Genomic DNA, 21232 nt, shown 5'->3' on the forward strand with positions numbered 1-21232 from the left:
CTTTATCTTTATAAAAGGTTGAGTTGGAATTTTGCATGAAATTTTTTAGTGTGAAGTGCTTTATCTTTATTGGTATCTGTTAAAAACTGAACATACATACATATATGACTATTTAATTAATGGTATGTAGTTAAACAAATTAAATCACTGAATTTTGATTAGTTTCTTTAGTGGAGTGATAATGAGAATGATGGGCACATAGTAAATAATCATGATTTTTATATTGAACTAAGCAAAGTTGTTAGCGTATCTATGCTATTGATAAACATATTGGTATGGTAATGACTAATTTAAGTGGATTATTTGAGTATATATAGCAGTTGCTTGTGAACAGGTGTTCAAAAAAAAGAAGTAGGTATGGCTCTGATGAGCGGATAATTTATACGCTTTTTGGCATTGTTTTTAGTATGTTTTTAGTATGATTTAGTTAGTTTTTAGTATATTTTTATTAGTTTTTAGTTAAAATTCACTTTTCTGGACTTTACTATGAGTTTGTGTGTTTTTCCGTGATTTCAGGTATTTTCTGGCTGAAATTGAGGGTCCTGAGCAAAAATCTGATTCCGAGACCAAAAAGGACTGCAGATGCTGTTGGATTCTGACCTCCCTGCACTCGAAGTGAATTTTTTGGAGCTACAGAAGCCCAATTGGCGCGCTCTCAATGGCATTGGAAAGTAGACATCCTGGGCTTTCCAGCAATATATGATAGTCCATACTTTGCCCAAGATTTGATGGCCCAAACCGGCGTGGCAAATCAGCCTCAGAAATTCCAGCGTTTAACGCTGGAACTGGCATAAAACTTGGAGTTAAACGCCCAAACTGGCATGAAAGCTGGCGTTTAACTCCAGAAAAGGTCTCTACACGAAAATGCTTCAATGCTCAGCCCAAGCACACACCAAGTGGACCCAGAAGTGGATTTTTACGTCATTTACTCATCTCTGTATACCCTAGGTTACTAGTTTACTATTAATAGGATCTTTTGACATTGTATCTGTACCTCATGACACTTTACACGTTTTCTTTGTGTACTTTCCACGACATGAGTCTCTAAACCCCATGGTTGGGGGTGAGGAGCTCTGCTGTGTCTTGATGGATTAATGCAACTACTACTGTTTATTCAATCATGCTTGCTTCCATTCTAAGATAATACTTGTTCTTAACCCGGATGAATGTGATGATCCGTGACAATCATCATCATTCTCAACTATGAACGCGTGCTTGACAACCACCTCCGTTCTACCTTAGACTAAGTAGTTATCTCTTGGGTTCTTTAACCGGAATCTTCGTGGTATAAGCTAGAATTGATGGCGGCATTCAAGAGAATCCGGAAGGTCTAAACCTTGTCTGTGGTATTCTGAGTAGGATTCAATGATTGAATGACTGTGATGTGCTTCAAACTCCTAGCAGGCGGGGCGTTAGTGACAGACGCAAAAGAATCACTGGATTCTATTCCGGCCTGACCGAGAACCGACAGATGAATTCCGCGTGCTGTGACAGAGCATATGCAATCGTTTTCACTGAGAGGATGGGAGGTAGCCATTGACAACGGTGAAACCCTACATACAGCTTGCCATGGAAGGAGACTTGCGTGTTTGAAGAAGAAGACAGTAGGAAAGCAGAGATTCAGAAGATGGAGCATCTCCAAAACCTCAACCTATTCTCCACTACTGCAAAACAAGTAATCATTTCATGTTCTTTTGCTTTTCACAATCAATCCTGATAATTTCTGACATCCTGACTAAGATTTACAAGATAACCATAGCTTGCTTCAAGCCGACAATCTCCGTGGGATCGACCCTTGCTCACGCAAGGTATTACTTGGATGACCCAGTGCACTTGCTGGTTAGTTGTGCGAGGTTGCAAAAGTGTGATTGCAATTTCGTGCACCAAGTTTTTGGCGCCGTTGCCGGGGATTGTTCGAGTTTGGACAACTGACGGCTTATCTTGTTGCTTAGATTAGGACTGTTTTATTTTTGTGGTTTAGAGTCTTTTAGTTGAGTCTAGTTTCATATTTTAAGTTTGGTGTCAATTGCATGCTTTTGCTTTTCTTTTAATTTTCGATTTTTTTTGCATGTTCTTAGTCCCTTTTTGATTCATAAAAATTCTAAGTTTGGTGTCCTCTTTGTGTTTTTCTCTTAAAAATTTTTCGAAAAATTAGTGTTTGATTTTCTAAAAATTTTAAGTTTGGTGTCTTTTTGTGTTTTTCTCTTTCCTATTTTCAAAATCAAATCTTTTTCATAAAAAATTTTCAATCATATCTTTTTAATTGCTGTTTTCAAAATCTTTTTGATTAACTAATTGATTCAGTTTTCAATTTGCTTTGATCTTATTTTCTTTTTTTGATTTTCGAATTTTTATTTTAATTTTCTTTTTTATTATTTTATTTTTTTTCGTTAATTCAAAAAAAAAAAAAACAACAAAATTTATCTCCTTGCAATCATTATCATTTCCCTTTTGTCCATTATGGACTCAAGTGGGATTAATCAGTCCAAAAGGACTCTGGGGTCATATGCTAACCCCATTACAGCTGCATATGGGAGTAGCATCTGTACACCTCCCATCAAAGCAAGCATCTTTGAACTAAATCCTCAACTCATTATCATAGTGCAGCAAAATTGCCAGTATTCCGGTCTTCCACAGGAAGAACCTACTGAGTTTCTGGCACAGTTTTTACAAATTGCTGACACAGTACATGATAAAGAGGTAGATCAGGATGTCTACAGACTATTACTGTTTCCATTTGCTGTAAAAGATCAAGCTAAAAGGTGGTTGAATAACCAACCTACAGCAAGCATAAAGACATGGAAACAGTTGTCAGACAAATTCCTGAATCATTTTTACCCTCCAAAAAGGATGACACAGTTAAGACTGGACATCCAAGGCTTTAAACAAGAGGATAATGAATCCCTTTATAATGCCTGGGAGAGGTATAGAGGTATGCTAAGGAAATGTCCCTCTGAAATGTTTTCAGAGTGGGTACAGTTAGACATTTTCTACTATGGGCTTACAGAAAAAGCTCAGATGTCTTTAGACCACTCAGCTGGTGGATCTATACACATGAGGAAGACAATTGAAGAAGCTCAAGAGCTTATAGACACTGTTGCTAGAAACCAATATTTGTACTCTAGCAATGAGTTCTCTCCAAAAGAGGAAGCCATGGCAGTAGTCACTGACCCTAGTCCTCAAGAACAAATAATTGAGCTTAATCAACAATTGCTCCTGATGACAGAACAGTTAGCAGACTTTAAAGAGATGCTCCATGAAACTAAAGTTGCTAACAAGAGCATAGAACTGCAGTTAAATCAAGCAAAACAGCAAATATCTAAACAGATAACAGAGGAATGTCAAGCAGTTCAATTGAGGAGTGGGAAGACCCTGAATAACACTGCTCAAAAGAGTAAAAAGCCAAACAAGGAACAATTGACAGAGGACAACCAAACCACTGTTCAAAATCCCTCTGAGGACAGTAAGAGCCCAGAGAGGAATGTCATTGGCGTTCAGACGCCAGAAAGGGAAGGAAAGCTGGCGTTAAACGCCCATTCCTTGCCCAGTTCTGGCGTTCAAACGCCAGAAAAGGGGGAAAAGTTGGCGTTAAACGCCCAATTTCCACCCAATCCTGGCGTTCAGACGCCTGGGGAGAATCAGACACCTGAGAGTGCTGACAGTAATCCCTCTAACAAGGCTTCTTCAACCACTTCTGTAAGGAATAAACCTGCAGCATCTAAGGTTGAAGAATATAAAGCCAAGATGCCTTATCCTCAAAAACTCCGCCAAGCGGAACAGGATAAGCAATTTGCCCGCTTTGCAGACTATCTAAGGACTCTTGAAATAAAGATTCCGTTTGCAGAGGCACTTGAGCAAATACCTTCTTATGCTAAATTCATGAAAGAAATCTTAAGTCATAAGAAGGATTGGAGAGAAACTGAAAAAGTGTTTCTCACTGAAGAATGCAGTGCAGTCATATTAAAGAGCTTACCAGAAAAGCTTCAAGATCCAGGGAGCTTTATGATACCATGCACATTAGAAAGTGCTTGCACCAAGACAGCTCTATGTGATCTTGGAGCAAGCATCAATCTAATACCTGCATCTACTATCAGAAAGCTTGGGTTGACTGGAGAAGTCAAACCAACCCGGATATGCCTCCAACTTGCTGATGGCTCCATTAAATACCCATCAGGCATAATTGACGACATGATTGTGAAGGTTGGGCCATTTGCCTTTCCAACTGACTTTGTGGTGCTGGAAATGGAGGAGCATAAGAGTGCAACTCTCATTCTAGGAAGACCCTTCCTAGCAACTGGACGAACTCTCATTGATGTACAAAAAGGGGAAGTAACCTTGAGAGTCAATGAGGATGAGTTCAAGTTAAATGCTGTAAAAGCCATGCAGCATCCAGACACACCAAATGACTGCATGGGCGCTGACATTATTGACTCTCTAGTAGAAGAGATCAATATGGCTGAAAGCCTAGAATCAGAGCTTGAAGACATCTTCAAGGATGCTCAGCCTGATCAAGAAGAACTAGAGGAGGCAAAGGAATTTTCGAAAATTCCTCAGGAGGAGGATAAGCCTCCCAAGCCTGAACTCAAACCACTACCACCATCCCTGAAATATGCATTTCTGGGAAAGGGTGACACTTTTCCAGTGATTATAAGCTCTGCTTTAAATTCACAGGAAGAGGAAGCACTGATTCAAGTGCTAAGGACACACAAGACAGCTCTTGGGTGGTCCATAAGTGATCTTAAGGGCATTAGCCCAGCTAGATGCATGCACAAGATCCTATTGGAGGATAATGCCAAACCAGTGGTCCAACCACAGAGGAGGATAAATCCTGCCATGAAGGAGGTGGTGCAGAAAGAGGTCACTAAATTACTAGAGGTTGGGATTATTTATCCTATTTCTGATAGCCCCTGGGTGAGCCCTGTCCAAGTTGTTCCCAAAAAGGGAGGCATGACAGTGGTTCATAATGAAAAAAATGAACTGGTTCCTACAAGGACAGTCACAGGGTGGCGCATGTGTATTGACTACAGAAGGCTCAATACAGCCACCAGAAAGGATCATTTTCCTTTACCATTCATAGACCAAATGCTAGAAAGACTAGCTGGCCATGATTATTACTGCTTTTTGGATGGTTATTCAGGCTACAACCAAATTGCAGTAGATCCTCAGGACCAAGAGAAAACAGCATTCACTTGCCCTTCTGGCGTGTTTGCCTATAGGAGGATGCCTTTTGGTCTGTGCAATGCACCTGCAACCTTTCAGAGGTGCATGCTCTCTATCTTCTCAGATATGGTAGAGAAATTTCTGGAAGTCTTCATGGATGACTTTTCAGTATATGGAGACTCATTTAGCTCCTGTCTTAATCACCTAGCACTTGTCCTGAAAAGGTGCCAAGAGACTAACCTGGTTTTAAACTGGGAGAAATGTCACTTTATGGTGACTGAAGGAATTGTCCTTGGGCACAAAATTTCAAGCAGGGGAATAGAGGTGGATAAGGCAAAGGTAGAGGTAATTGAAAAATTACCACCACCTGCCAATGTTAAGGCAATCAGAAGCTTTCTGGGGCATGCAGGATTCTACAGAAGGTTTATAAAGGATTTTTCTAAAATTGCAAAACCTTTGAGTAACCTGTTAGCTGCTGATACACCATTTGTGTTTGACACACAGTGTCTGCAGGCATTTGAGACCCTGAAAGCTAAGCTGGTCACAGCACCAGTCATCTCTACACCAGATTGGACATTACCATTTGAACTAATGTGTGATGCCAGTGACCATGCCATTGGTGCAGTGTTGGGACAGAGGCATAACAGGCTTCTGCACGTCATTTACTATGCCAGCCGTGTTCTAAATGACGCACAGAAGAACTACACAACCACAGAAAAAGAGTTACTTGCAGTGGTCTATGCGATTGACAAGTTTAGATCCTATCTAGTGGGGTCCAAAGTGGTTGTGTACACTGACCATGCTGCTCTTAAATACTTACTCACAAAGCAGGATTCAAAACCCAGGCTCATAAGATGGGTGCTGCTTCTGCAAGAGTTTGATATAAAAATAAGAGACAGAAAAGGGACGGAGAACCAAGTAGCTGATCATCTGTCCCGAATAGAACCAGTAGCTGGGGCGTCCCTCCCTTCTACTGAGATCTCTGAGACTTTCCCAGATGAGTAACTCTTTGCCATTCAGGAAGCTCCATGGTTTGCAGATATTGTAAATTATAAAGCTGTGAGGTTCATTCCCAAGGAGTACAGCTACGTGCAGAGAAAGAAATTAATTTCAGATGCCAAGTACTACCTCTGGGATGAACCATATCTCTTTAAGAGATGTGCTGACGGAGTGATCCGCAGATGTGTACCCAGAGAAGAAGCACAAAGGATCCTATGGCATTGCCATGGATCACAGTATGGAGGACATTTTGGAAGTGAGCGAACAGCCACTAAAGTCCTCCAATGTGGCTTCTACTGGCCTACTCTCTATAAAGATTCCCGAGAGTTTGTGCGTAACTGTGACAGTTGCCAAAGAGCTGGCAACTTGCCTCATGGATATGCCATGCCTCAACAAGGGATATTAGAGATAGAATTGTTTGATGTATGGGGAATTGACTTCATGGGACCATTCCCACCATCATACTCAAACACTTACATTCTGGTGGCAGTGGACTATGTATCTAAGTGGGTAGAAGCAATTGCTACACCCACTAATGATACCAAGACTGTGCTGAAATTCCTCCAGAAAAACATCTTCAGCAGATTTGGTGTTCCCAGAGTATTAATCAGTGACGGAGGCACTCATTTCTGCAACAAACAACTATACTCTGCTATGGTTAGATATGGAATTAGCCACAAAGTGGCAACTCCGTATCATCCACAGACAAATGGGCAAGCTGAAGTCTCTAACAGAGAACTAAAGAGAATCCTGGAACGGACTGTGATAGCCCGAAGAAAGGATTGGGCAAAGAGCTTGGATGATGCTCTGTGGGCATACAGAACAGCATTCAAGACTCCTATAGGAACCTCTCCATACCAACTGGTGTATGGGAAGGCCTGTCATTTGCCTGTGGAACTGGAACATAAAGCCTACTGGGCAACCAGATTCCTAAACATGGATGCACAGTTAGCTGGTGAAAAAAGATTGCTCCAGCTAAATGAGCTAGAGGAGTTCAGACTCAATTCCTTTGAAAATGCAAAAATTTATAAGGAAAAGGCAAAGAAATGGCATGACAAGAAGTTGTCAACTAGAGTCTTTGAGCCAGGACAAAAAGTCCTGCTCTTCAACTCTAGGCTTAGACTGTTTCCAGGAAAACTCAAATCCCGGTGGAGGGATCCGTATGTGATTACAGGAGTGTCACCATATGGATATGTTGAGCTTCAGGATATTGATTCTGACAAAAAGTTCATTGTTAATGGACAGAGAATCAAGCATTATCTTGAAGGCAATTTTGAGCAGGAATGCTCAAAACTGAGACTTGAATGATTCTCAGTAAGGGTCCAGCTAAAGACAGTAAAGAAGCGCTTGCTGGGAGGCAACCCAGTCATTAGGAAGTTGTATGAATTGTTCTTACAGAGGCAAGTATCAAAAATAAAGGAATTCACAGAGTTACAGAAGGATTCAGCTCAAAAAGCAGAGAAAAAGGGCTTACTGGCGAAAAAATGCCAGTAAAGGGCATTTTGGGCGTTAAACGCCAGAATGGGTACCATTCTGGGCGTTTAACGCCAGGAATGGTGCCATTTTGGGCGTTAAACGCCAGAATGGGCACCATTCTGGGCGTTTAACGCCAGGTGTGCAGCATCCTGGGCGTTCAGAAAAATGCCCAGTGATGAAGGATTTCTGGCGTTTAACGCCAGCCAGGGCACCTGGCTGGGCGTTAAACGCCCAAAAGGGGCACCAAATGGGCGTTAAACGCCAGAATGGGTGCCATTCTGGGCGTTTAACGCCAGAAAGGTGGGGGGGACCACAATTTTGTTTTCAACTCAGATTTTTTCAAACTTTCCTTTTCTCACCCATATTCTTCTACAAAAACACATTTCAATCTCTCATCATTCACTTTCAAATTTTCAAATATCAAAAATCATTCTTCAAATCATTCCCAAATTTTGTTCAAAAACTCACCCTTCTTTCAATTTCTTTCCATATCTCCTCAAATCTCCTTTCAAATTTTGCTTTTTTTCGAAAATCTCTCCCCCCACTCTATAAATACACGTTTGCCACCCCTCATTCCCCACACCATTCGAATTTCCTCTTTCTCTCTCTCTTCTCTTCTTTCTTTTCTTTTTGCTTGAGGACAAGAAAACCTCTAAGTTTGGTGTGCTTTTCCGTGATCACTAAGCCAAGATTCATCAAAATCATGGCTCCTAAAGGAAAACAAACCAATTTAAGAGGAAAGAAAGAGAATAATCCAAAGAATCTTTGGAACCAAGAGAAGTTCTTAACCAAAGAACATGAAGACCATTATCACAAAATAATGGGTCTGAGGTCAGTGATCCCGGAAGTTAAATTTGATCTGAAAGAAGATGAATATCCGGGGATCCAAGAGCAAATTTGAAACAGAGGATGGGAAGTTCTGACCAATCCTGAAATAAAGGTTGGAAGGAACATGGTTCAGGAATTCTACTCTAATCTGTGGCTAACAGATAAGCAAAGAATGACTGGAACTGCTTACCATACCTACAGAACCATGGTCAGAGGGAAAGTTATGTACTTCCATCTGGACAAAATAAGAGAAATCTTCAAACTACCTCAACTGCAAGATGATCCTGATTCCTTCAATAGGAGGATGGTGAGAGCAGATAAAGGGTTGGATCAAGTTCTAGAGGACATATGCCTCCCTGGAACTAAGTGGATAACCAATTCAAAGGGTGTCCCAAACCAACTCAAGAGGGAGACCTCAAACCAATTGCAAGAGGTTGGCTAGACTTTATTGGGCGTTCCATATTGCCCACTAGCAACCGTTCTGAGGTCACCATCAAGAGGGCAGTGATGATTCATTGCATTATGCTTGGAAAAGAAGTGGAGGTTCATCATGTGATTGCTTGTGAGATCTACACAATTGCAAATAAGAATTCCACTGAAGCCAAATTGGCTTACCCAAGCTTGATTTCCTTGCTCTGTAAAGAGGCTGGAGTGAAGATGGGAGTAGATGAGTTCATACCCATTGAACACCCAATCACCAAGAAGTCAATGGAAGGCCAAATGCAAGACAACTCTATCAAGAGGAGGGCACATGAATTCCTCCCTGAATTCCCAAGAATTGACTACTGGACCAGCCTAGAAGCATCTATCACCAAGTTGCAAGAGACTATGGAGCAACTGAAGGAAGAACAGCAGAATCAGAACTGCATGCTCTGCAAATTACTGAAGGAACAAGAGAAGCAGGGGCGTGAACTCCAAGAATTGAAACGCCAAAAGCTCTCCTCTCAAGCTGAGGGAGCATCCACTTCTCAAAATCAAGGTTGTTGAGTCCTAACTCTGTGAAAACCTCTATCATTAGGAGCCTATGTTTTTGCGTTTTTTTTTCTTTTGTTTTGTTTTCTATTTTTATTTTTTTCTAGTCTCATCTTATATTTATCTTTGAGTCTTGTTCTTAATTCATAATTAATAAAATTGAAATTTTATGCCTTAAAGCTATGAATGTCCTATGAATCCATCACCTCTCTTAAATGAAAAATGCTTTAATCACAAAAGAACAAGAAGTACAGGATTTCGAAATTTATCCTTGAAACTAGTTGAATTAGTTTGATGTGGTGACAATACTTTTTGTTTTCTGAATGAATGCTTGAACAGTGCATATGTCTTTTGAACTTGTTGTTTTGAGAATGTTAAAAAAATTTTGTTGGCTCTTGAAAGAATGAAGGAAAAAGAGAACTGTTATTGAGGATCTGAAAAATCATCAGATTGATTCTTGAAGCAAGAAAAAGCAGTGATTCAAAAAAAATTTTCGAAAAAAAAAGCGAGAGAAAGGAAAAGAAAAAAAAAGGGAAAAGAAAGAAATAAAGTTGTGATCCAAGGCAAAAAGAGTGTGCTTAAGAACCCTGGACACCTCTAATTGGGGACTCTAGCAAAGCTGAGTCACAATCTAAAAAGGTTCACCCAATTATGTGTCTGTGGCATATATGTATCCGGTGGTAATACTGGAAGACAGAGTGCTTTGGGCCACAGCCAAGACTCATACACTAGCTATGTTCAAGAATCATCATACTCAACTAAGAGAATCAATAACACTATCTGATTTCTGAGTTCTTATAGATGCCAATCATTCTGAACTTCAAGGGATAGAGTGAGATGCCAAAACTGTTCGGAGGCAAAAAGCTACTAGTCCCGCTCATCTAATTGGAGCTATGTTTCCTTGATAGTTTGGAGTCTATAGTATATTCTCTTCTTTTTATCCTTTTTGATTTCCAGTTGCTTGGGGACAAGCAACAATTTAAGTTTGGTGTTGTGATGAGCGGATAATTTATACGCTTTTTGGCATTGTTTTTAGTATGTTTTTAGTATGATTTAGTTAGTTTTTAGTATATTTTTATTAGTTTTTAGTTAAAATTCACTTTTCTGGAATTTACTATGAGTTTGTGTGTTTTTCCGTGATTTCAGGTATTTTCTGGCTGAAATTGAGGGTCCTGAGCAAAAATCTGATTCCGAGACCAAAAAGGACTGCAGATGCTGTTGGATTCTGACCTCCCTGCACTCGAAGTGGATTTTCTGGAGCTACAGAAGCCCAATTGGCGCGCTCTCAACGGCATTGGAAAGTAGACATCCTGGGCTTTCCAGCAATATATGATAGTTCATACTTTGCCCAAGATTTGATGGCCCAAACCGGCGTGGCAAATCAGCCTCAGAAATTCCAGCGTTTAACACTGGAACTGGCATAAGACTTGGAGTTAAACGCCCAAACTGGCATGAAAGCTGGCGTTTAACTCCAGAAAAGGTCTCTACACGAAAATGCTTCAATGCTCAGCCCAAGCACACACCAAGTGGACCCAGAAGTGGATTTTTACGTTATTTACTCATCTCTTTATACCCTAGGTTACTAGTTTACTATTAATAGGATCTTTTGACATTGTATCTGTACCTCATGACACTTTACACGTTTTCTTTGTGTACTTTCCACGGCATGAGTCTCTAAACCCCATGGTTGGGGGTGAGGAGCTCTGCTGTGTCTTGATGGATTAATGCAACTACTACTGTTTCTCATTCAATCATGCTTGCTTCCATTCTAAGATAATACTTGTTCTTAACCCGGATGAATGTGATGATCAGTGACAATCATCATCATTCTCAACTATGAACGCGTGCTTGACAACCACCTCCGTTCTACCTTAGACTAAGTAGTTATCTCTTGGGTTCTTTAACCGGAATCTTCGTGGTATAAGCTAGAATTAATGGCGGCATTCAAGAGAATCCGGAAGGTCTAAACCTTGTCTGTGGTATTCTGAGTAGGATTCAATGATTGAATGACTGTGATGTGCTTCAAACTCCTAGCAGGCGGGGCGTTAGTGACAGACGCAAAAGAATCACTGGATTCTATTCCGGCCTGACCGAGAACCGACAGATGAATTCCGCGTGCTGTGACAGAGCATATGCAATCGTTTTCACTGAGAGGATGGGAGGTAGCCATTGACAACGGTGAAACCCTACATACAGCTTGCCATGGAAGGAGACTTGCGTGTTTGAAGAAGAAGACAGTAGGAAAGCAGAGATTCAGAAGATGGAGCATCTCCAAAACCTCAACCTATTCTCCACTACTGCAAAACAAGTAATCATTTCATGTTCTTTTGCTTTTCACAATCAATCCTGATAATTTCTGACATCCTGACTAAGATTTACAAGATAACCATAGCTTGCTTCAAGCCGACAATCTCCGTGGGATCGACCCTTGCTCACGCAAGGTATTACTTGGACGACCCAGTGCACTTGCTGGTTAGTTGTGCGAGGTTGCAAAAGTATGATTGCAATTTCGTGCACCAGGCTCGTACCAGGAGCAAAAAAGAGACACATAAGAATAACAATCCTGACAGAGGATCACTAAAAAAAACTGGTGGACCAAAAAAGGTACCTTGGATGGTTAGTGGTGAATTAACTGTAAACTTGAGATATTGTGTTTTGATAGTAAATGTTAAAACCGACTTTCTCCTTCGTTGTCACTTTGTCTTGATTATGAATGTTTGTGTAGAAAACACTAGTATCTAGGTGCTCGCCATGTTGTGTGGCTTCAGTTATGAAGCAATTAGACTCAGACGCGGGCAGAGAGAAAATAATAGAGATGCAGAATATGGGACTTGGCTGGCTGTAATATGTGCCTGAATGGGCTGTCAACCAAGATATGATGGTTGTATTAGCATCAGTATATAGTCGGGATGAGAAGTCTTTGGTCGTTAGAACAAGGAAAATTCCCATATCGGTTGAATCAATTGTGTGGTGTTTTGGACTACCGAACCATGGTAAGCAATCCTCAAATAAAATAGGGAGAAAAGGAAAAAAATTATCCACAGTACTTTCGTTGAGTATATGTTTTCGGTTAAATTAGCCATTAAAGATTTGGACTGCATCGACTCAATTTTGTGCTTGGCAGGGAATAATTTCAAAAGTCCAAAAACAGCAGCAGAGCACCGACTTGTTAACAGCTTCACAGGAAAGATACAAGCAGATTTGAAAAGGGATGTTATCACATGCTCGATGTAGTCTGATGTCGATAGAATCAACTTCTGGAGACAGTTCATCATGTTGATAGCGAAGTATTTCTTCTTTCCCTTGCCAAAGGCCACCATTTGAGACATACATATATGGGCTGCCATTGATGTATCAAACCCAAGGAAGATGTATTGGGCGAGGTACATTTATGATTTTTTAATTGAGGGAGTTATGAGGTTTCAGGATGTAGGGAAGAAGACAGTGGATGGATGTATGTTCGCATTACTGGTGAGCCGTATATCCCTAACCTTTTATAGTATACCTTATTTATAGCAATTACTATAACTTTCAGATTATATATCTCCATACTAACAAGCATGGAGATTTAAGAAGATATAATGGGAGAGAACTGTGGATCAGAGACTGGTCGCTTGTTGATCTGAAGAAGATGGATGAAGAGGAAAGTACATCTCACTTGGTGAGGCATATGATATATATATAATATTTTAATAGTGATAAGTGTGAAAGATATGTTAATCGGATAACTGCTTTTAAGCTCTAATGTAAATAAAACGTATATGTTGTTCACTGTAGGGGCTTCTAAATTTAATTGGGAAGATGTCTGGGTTACCGAAAAAGAACAACCGTGTATCAAAGAGAGAATGCATTAGGAAAAAAAGAAAGTTTAATAGAAAGACTCGTAAAGAAGCTCCCACGGTAGATGAAAACGAGACCGACATACCAGTTGGTCATGCATAACCTGCTGAATTTGATCAACAACATTCCAAAAAAGGCAATTCAATGATTTTTTAGTTTTATTATAAACTTTTATTGCTCTAACCTGCGTCTTTTTAATATTATTATAGTATAAATATTTTTTAGATTTTGCGTCTTTTTAATCATATATAAAGTTTTACCATGTATAGAGTAATTAATTATTTATCTAATTTTAGAAGTGTGATATTAATGCTGTAACTAGTAAATCTATCTTTTAAAAACTGTTGGAGATACTTATTTTGAGCATGGCAATAGACCTTACACATGTAAATACATCTTTTTGTATTTTAGCATTCATTCCATAACATAATAAATTTGATGACTATGTGTCCTCTCCCGTTAAGTAAAGCCAATACTAGTTACTTTAAATAGTATCTCGAATAGCTAAATCTTGTCTTATTAGTTTAGATGTTATGTATATATGAGACCTGATGTTATCCGTGTGGCCTTATGGATATTAACTGATTGGAATTACGGATGTTATTGTCCATTCTGTACTATACTTAGGTGTACTAGATTTACTTGGTCAGATTATATTTGTGCTAGGTGACCTTTTTAATTATCACTGATAGTTGTTCATCTTCCAATTTATTTAAACAAAAAATGTAGCCAAGGATCACAAAACGAATGCATTGGGGGAATAAAGTGTATACGAACAAGACATGTATGGAAACACCTACAGGGGAGGAGACATTGGCCGACACGCCAGTGGTAAATGCAACAGATGATAATGTTGATGATGGGCCTTCAAAGGAAAGACAAGTTACTGAATTTTCAGTTATCGTGTGAAGTTTTAATGCTTTAACCTGCCTCATTGTAATAGTATACTAGTATAATTTTTTTGGACAACTGCGTTGATATAATTTATCATTACATTTGTTTGCATATAAAATTTTACCATATATAAAGTAATTTTAATATATGTTACGTACGTATAATATTGTGCTTATTTGAGAAGGATGGCAACATTAGGGGTTGTAACTAGTATATTTATCTTGAATAGAAGTTTGAATAGCTAATATTTTATTATTTAAATTTGGATGTTATGCATGCCTCATACCCGATGTTATCTGTCTGGCATTATGGTTGCTATCTGGTTGGCACTGCAGATGTTACTATCCATTCTTTACTTTATTCTGCACGAAGAAGCTTTGGGTAAACTTTAGAATTAACATCATTTACGCATTTAGGCGTACTAGATTTACTCGATTAGATCAGATTTGTATCAGGTGTCTTTTGTTATTATCACTTATAGGTGCTCAACTTCTAATTTATTTAAGAGTCCCAAAACAGGTCCATTAGGGAGAATACTATGAGTATGAGGAAGACATGTGCTGAAATGCCAAGGAGATGAGACAATTCCTGACACACCTGTTAGAAATGGAACAGATGATAATATTGATGAAAGACCTTTAAAGCAAAGGCAAGTTAGATGAATTTAACAATAATACGAATTATTGAAAATTATAGTAGGTGCATGACTCTTTTACCTCTAACTCTTTCCTTCTTTTGAGGTGGAATGTTTAATCAATAATAGATGTTATCCATATAATCTTATGTTGATTACACAACTTTCTTTATTTTAGTTCGCGCTCAGATAAGATCACTTAATTGTTAATGACTGTACAGGGAACCCGAAGAACTTGCAATGGTAGTGTATGTTGCACCAGAGGACCCAGCTCAAGTTGACTTTCCAATCCCATCATTCTCGCTTGACATCACTGGTGCACAGATTTGTGATCATCAACAATGGCTCCAATAATTTGGTAGCTCTCACACGTGAATTACACTTAGTCACAACTCCGCACAACTAACCAGCAAGTGCACTGGGTCGTCCAAGTAATACCTTACGTGAGTAAGGGTCGATCCCACGGAGATTGTTAGTATGAAGCAAGCTATGGTCATCTTGTAAATCTCAGTCAGGCTGATTCAAATGTGATTGGATTAGATAATTAAAAGATAAATAAAATAGGATAGAAATACTTATGTAAATTAATGGTGGGAATTTCAGATAAGCGTATGGAGATGCTTGTCCCTGTTGAATCTCTGTTTTCCTACTGCTTTCATCCAATCCTTCTTACTCCTTTCCATGGCAAGCTGTATGTAGGGCATCACCGTTGTCAACGGCTACATCCCATCCTTTTAGTGAAAATGGTCCAAATGCTCTGTCACAGCACGGCTAATCATCTGTCGGTTCTCAATCAGGTTGGAATAGAATTCCGTGATTCTTTTGCGTCTGTCACTACGCCCAGCCTTCAGGAGTTTGAAGCTCGTCACAGTCATTCAATCCCAGAATCCTACTCGGAATACCACAGACAAGGTTAGACTTTCCGGATTCCCATGAGTGCCGCCATCAATTCTAGCTTATACCACGAAGATTCTGATTAAGGAATCCAAGAGATATGCGCCCGGTCTAAGTTAGAACGGAAGTGGTTGTCAATCACGCGCGTTCATAGGTGAGAATGATGATGAGTGTCACAGATCATCACATTCATCAAGTTGAAGTGCAACGAATATCTTAGAATAGGAATAAATTGAATTGGATGGAAAATAGTAGTAATTGCATTAAAACTTGAGGTACAGCAGAACTCCACACCCTTAATCTATGGTGTGTAGAAACTCCACCGTTGAAAATACATAAGTGATAGGTCCAGGCATGGCCGAATGGCCAGCCCCCAAAATGTGATCAATAGTCTCCTAAGATGAATAATAAAATAAAAATGAGACCAAAGATGTAACGTGGTCAAAAGACGACTAATACACTAGTAAAAAATTCTATTTATACTAAACTAGCTACTAGGGTTTACAGAAGTAATTAATTGATGCATAAATCCACTTCCGGGGCCCACTTGGTGTGTGCTTGGGCTGAGCTTGATCTATCCACGAGCTGAGGCTTCTCTTGGAGTTGAACGCCAAGTTGTAACGTGTTTTGGGCGTTCAACTCTAGTTCGTGACGTGTTTCTGGCGTTTGACTCCAGAATGCAGCATGGAACTGGCGTTGAGCGCCAGTTTACGTCGTCTAATCACAAATAAAGTATAAACTATTATATATTGCTAAAAAGCTCTGGATGTCTACTTTCCAACGCCATTGAGAGCGCGCCATTTGAAGTTCTATAGCTCCAAAAAATCCATTTCGAGTGTAGGGAGGTCAAATTCCAACAGCATCAGCAGTCCTTTGTCAGCCTCCTATCAGAGTTTTGCTCAGGTCCCTCAATTTCAGCCAGAAATTACCTGAAATTACAGAAAAACACACAAACTCATAGTAAAGTCCAGAAATGTGAATTTAGCATAAAAACTAATGAAAACATCCCTAAAAGTAACTAGATCATACTAAAAATTACCTAAAAATAATGCCAAAAAGCGTATAAATTATCCGCTCATCACAACACCAAACTTAAATTGTTGCTTGTCCGCAAGCAACTGAAACTCAAATAGGATAAAAACAAGAGAATATACTATAAATTCCAAAATATCAATGAATATTAATTCTAATTAGATGAGCGGGACCTGTAGCTTTTTGCTTCTGAACAGTTTTGGCATCTCACTTTTTCCTTTGAAGTTTAGAATGATTGGCTTCTCTAGGAGCTTAGAATTTCGGATAGTATTATTGATTCTCCTAGTTAACTATGTTGATTCTTGAACACAGCTACTTTTATGAGTCTTGGCTGTGATCCTAAGCACTTTGTTTTCCAGTATTACCACCGGATACATAAATGCCACAGACACATGACTGGGTGAACCTTTTCAGATTGTGACTCAGCTTTGCTAGAGTCCCCAGTTAGAGGTGTCCAGAGCTCTTAAGCACACTCTTTTTGCTTTGGATCATGACTTTAACCGCTCGTTCTCAAGCTTTTCACTTGGGCCTTCATGACACAAGCACATGGTTAGGGACAACTTGATTTAGCTGCTTAGGCCTGGATTTATTTCCTTGGGCCCTCTTATCCATTGATGCTCAAAGCCTTGGATCCTTTTTATCCTTGCCTTTTGGTTTTAAAGGCTATTGGCTTTTTCTACTTGCTTTTTCTTTTTCTTTCTATTTTTTTCGCCACCTTTTTTTTTCGCAAGCTTTTGCTTTTTCACTACTTTTTCTTGCTTCAAGAATCAATTTCATGATTTTTTATATCATCAATAACATTTCTCTTTGTTCATCATTCTTTCAAGAGCCAACAACTTTAACATTCATAAACAAAAAGATAAAAAATATGCACTGTTTAAGTATTCATTCAGAAAACAAAAAGTATTGTCACCACATCAATATAATTAAACTAAATTCAAGGAAAATTTTCAAAATTTATGTACTTCTTGTTCTTTTGAATTAAAAACATTTTTCATTTAAGAGAGGTGAAGGATTTATGGAATTTATTCATAGCTTTAAGACATAGTTACTACATACTAATGATCATGAAGTAGAGACACAAAACATAGATAAAAACGAAAAACAGAGAGATAAGAACAAGAAAGTTAAGGAATGAGTCCACCTTAGTGAGGATGGCACCTTTTGAAGGTCCAATGGTGCCTTTTGAGCTCCTTTATGTCTTTTCCTTGCTTCTGTTGCATGATCCCTAGTGATTTTGGTGTTCCTATCTTTAGTTGCTTCCAATAATTATGTGGAGGAACATGTATCCCCTGAGGTATCTCAGGGATTTCTTGATGAGGGAATTCCTCATGCTCTCTTGATGTGCAGTCAAATGCTCTTCTTACTGAGCTATGGACCCTTGAGATGAATCTCTCCATCTCCCATGACTCAGAGGTGGATGCTTTTGTCTTCTCTTTTATCTTCTCTTTCTTTTCTCCCTTTTTTTTGAGGTTTCTCTGGCCTTAGGTGCCATCAATGGTTATGGAAAAGCAAGAAAAGCAAAAAAGCTATGCTTTTATCACACCAAACTTAGAATGTTGCTCGCCCTCGAGCAAAAGAAGAAAGAATAGAAGAAGGAGAAGAAGATATGGGGGAGAGGGAGAGATGTTTGTGTTTTGGGCATGTAGGGTGGGTTTGGGTGGGAAGGATGGATGGATGTGAATAGTGTAGAGATGATGGGGAAGAGGGATTAAGGTGATTGGTGAAGAATGGAGAAGGTGAGTTGAGGTAGGTGGGGATCCTGTGGGGTCCACAGATCCTGAGGTGTCAAGGATTTACATCCCTGCACCAATTAGGCATGTAAAATGCCTTTGCATACAATTCTGGCATTTAAACGCCGAGGTGATGCATGTTCTGGGCGTTCAACGCCCATGTGCAGCATGTTTCTGGCGTTGAACGCCAGTTCCATGCTTTTTTCTGGCGTTCAGCGCTAGCTTTCCTTAGGGTGCATTCCTGGTGTTTGAACGCCGGAATGTTACTTGTTTTTGGCATTCAACGCCAGATCCATGCTCTGTTCTGGCCTTGAACGCCAGCCAGATGCTCCTTACTGGCGTTTAAACGCCAGTGAGTCCTTCCTCCAGGGTGTGATTTTTCTTCTACTGTGTTTGATTTTGTTTTTAATTTTTGTATTTTTTTCGTGACTCCAGATGATCATAAACCTAATAAAAAATAAAAGAAAAATAAAAAAGAAAAATAAAATTAGATAAATAAAAATTGGGTTGCCTCCCAATAAGCGCTTCTTTAATGTCAATAGCTTGACAGTGAGCTCTCATGGAGCCTTACAGATGTTCAGGGCATGATGAGGGCCTCCCAACACCAAACTTATAGTTTGAATGTGGGGTCTTCTCAACACCAAACCTAGAGTTTGGTTGTGGCCTCCCAACACCAAACTTAGAGTTTGAATGTGGGGGCTTTGTATGACTCTGTATTGAGAGAAGCTTTTCATACTTCCTCTCATTACCAAATAACTTGGCATTTAGCTTCATGATGGCTCCTAGATATTGAGCAACTTGCTCTTCAGTCACATCTTCATCCTCTTCAGAGGAAGAATAGTCTTCAGAGCTCATGAATGGCAGAAGGAGATTTAGTGGAATCTCTATGGTCTCTATATGAGCCTCAGATTCCTTTAGGTCCTCAATAAGGAACTCCTTCTTGTTTGAGAGACGTCCCAGGAGGTCTTCCTCACTTGGATTTTTGTCCTTCTCCTCCCTTGTGCATTCGGCCATATTGATTACATCAATGGCCTTGCACCCTCCTTTTGGATTCTCTTCTGTATTGCTTGGGAAAATACTGGGAGGAGTTTCAGTTACTTTCTTACTCAGCTGGCCCACTTGTGCCTCCAAATTTCTAATGGAGGTTCTTGTCTCACTCATGAAACTTAAAGTGGCCTTTGACAGATCAGAGACTAAGTTTGCTAAATTAGAGGGGCTCTGCTCAGAATTCTCTGTCTATTGCTGAGAAGATGATGGAAAAGGCTTGTTATTGCTTAGCCTGTTTCTTCCACCATTATTAAAGCCTTGTTGAGGCTTTTGTTGATCTTTCCATGATAAATTTGGATGATTTCTCTATGATGAATTATAGGTGTTTCCATAAGGTTCACCCATGTAATTTACCTCTGCTTATTGCAGGGTTCTCAGGATCATAAGCTTCTTCAGAAGCTGCCTCTTTAGTACTATTGGATGCATTTTTCCATCCATTCAGACTTTGAGAAATCATGTTGACTTGCTGAGTCAACAGTTTGTTCTGAGCCAATACGGCATTCAGAGCATCAATTTCAAGAACTCCCTTCCTCTGAGGCATCCCATTATTCACGAAATTCCTCTCAGAAGTGTACATGAATTGGTTATTTGCAACCATGTTAATAAGTTCTTGAGCTTCTGCAGGCGTTTTCTTTAGGTGAATGGATCCACCTGCAGAATGGTCCAATGACATTTTGGAAAACTCAGATAGACCATAATAGAATATATCTAATATGGTCCATTCTGAAAACATGTCAGAAGGACACTTTTTGGTCATCTGCTTGTATCTTTCCCAAGCTTCATAGAGGGATTCACCATCTTTTTGCTTGAAGGTCTGAACATCCACTCTAAGCTTGCTCAACTTTTGAGGAGGAAAGAATTTATCCAAGAAGGCCGTGACCAGCTTATCCCAGGAGTCCAGGCTATCTTTAGATTGTGAGTCCAACCATGTTCTAGCTCTGTCTCTTATAGCAAAAGGGAAAAGCATGAGCCTGTAGACTTCAGGATCTACTCCATTCATCTTAACAGTCTCACAAATCTACAAGAACTCAGTTAAAAACTGGTAAGGATCTTCAGATGGAAGTCCATGGAACTTGCAGTTCTGTTGCATTAAAGCAACTAATTGAGGTTTCAGCTCAAAATTGTTTGCTCCAATGGCAGGAATTGAGATGCTTCTTCCATCAAACTTGGACGTTGGTTTAGTGAAATCACCAAGCATCCTCCTTGCATTATTGTTGTTGGGTTCGGCTGCCATCTCCTTCTCTTGTTCGAAAATTTCAGAAAGGTTGCCTCTGGATTGTTGTAATTTAGCTTCTCTTAGTTTCCTCTTCAGAGTCCTTTCAGGTTCAGGATCAGCTTCAACAAGAATGCCTTTTTCCTTGTTTCTGCTCATATAGGGAAGAAGAGAACAAGAAAAGAAAGAGAAATCCTCTATGTCACAGTAAAGATGTTCCTTATTGTTAGTAGAAGAAGAAAGGAATAAAAGTGGAGAATCCAATCACAAGGGTGAGGATAGAGGCAGTGATTGGAGATGAAGAGAGGTGAAGAGAAGTGTTAGTAAATAAATAAATAGAATAAGAGAAGAGAGGGAGAATTCGAAAATAATTTTGAAAAAGTAGTTAATGATTTTCGAAAATTAAAGATAAGATATAATTAAAATTAAAATTTAAAACAATTAAAAAAGAATTTTTTGAAAAAGAGATGAGATATTTTCGAGAATTAAAGAGGGAAAAGTAGTTAGGTG

At 39.4% G+C, this 21232-nt stretch overlaps 1 non-coding gene across 1 annotated transcript; it reads left to right on the plus strand.

Annotated features, from left to right (window-relative positions):
* Positions 1-20240: 20240 nt before the first annotated feature.
* Positions 20241-20344, plus strand: LOC112804471 (small nucleolar RNA R71). The gene has a single exon (XR_003203085.1). It is a non-coding gene; the product is annotated as a small nucleolar RNA R71 (small nucleolar RNA).
* The last annotated feature ends 888 nt before the right edge of the window (positions 20345-21232 follow it).

The sequence above is a fragment of the Arachis hypogaea genome, chromosome 5 (assembly GCF_003086295.3).
Source record: "Arachis hypogaea cultivar Tifrunner chromosome 5, arahy.Tifrunner.gnm2.J5K5, whole genome shotgun sequence".
In the NCBI taxonomy this organism is placed as follows: domain Eukaryota; kingdom Viridiplantae; phylum Streptophyta; class Magnoliopsida; order Fabales; family Fabaceae; genus Arachis; species Arachis hypogaea.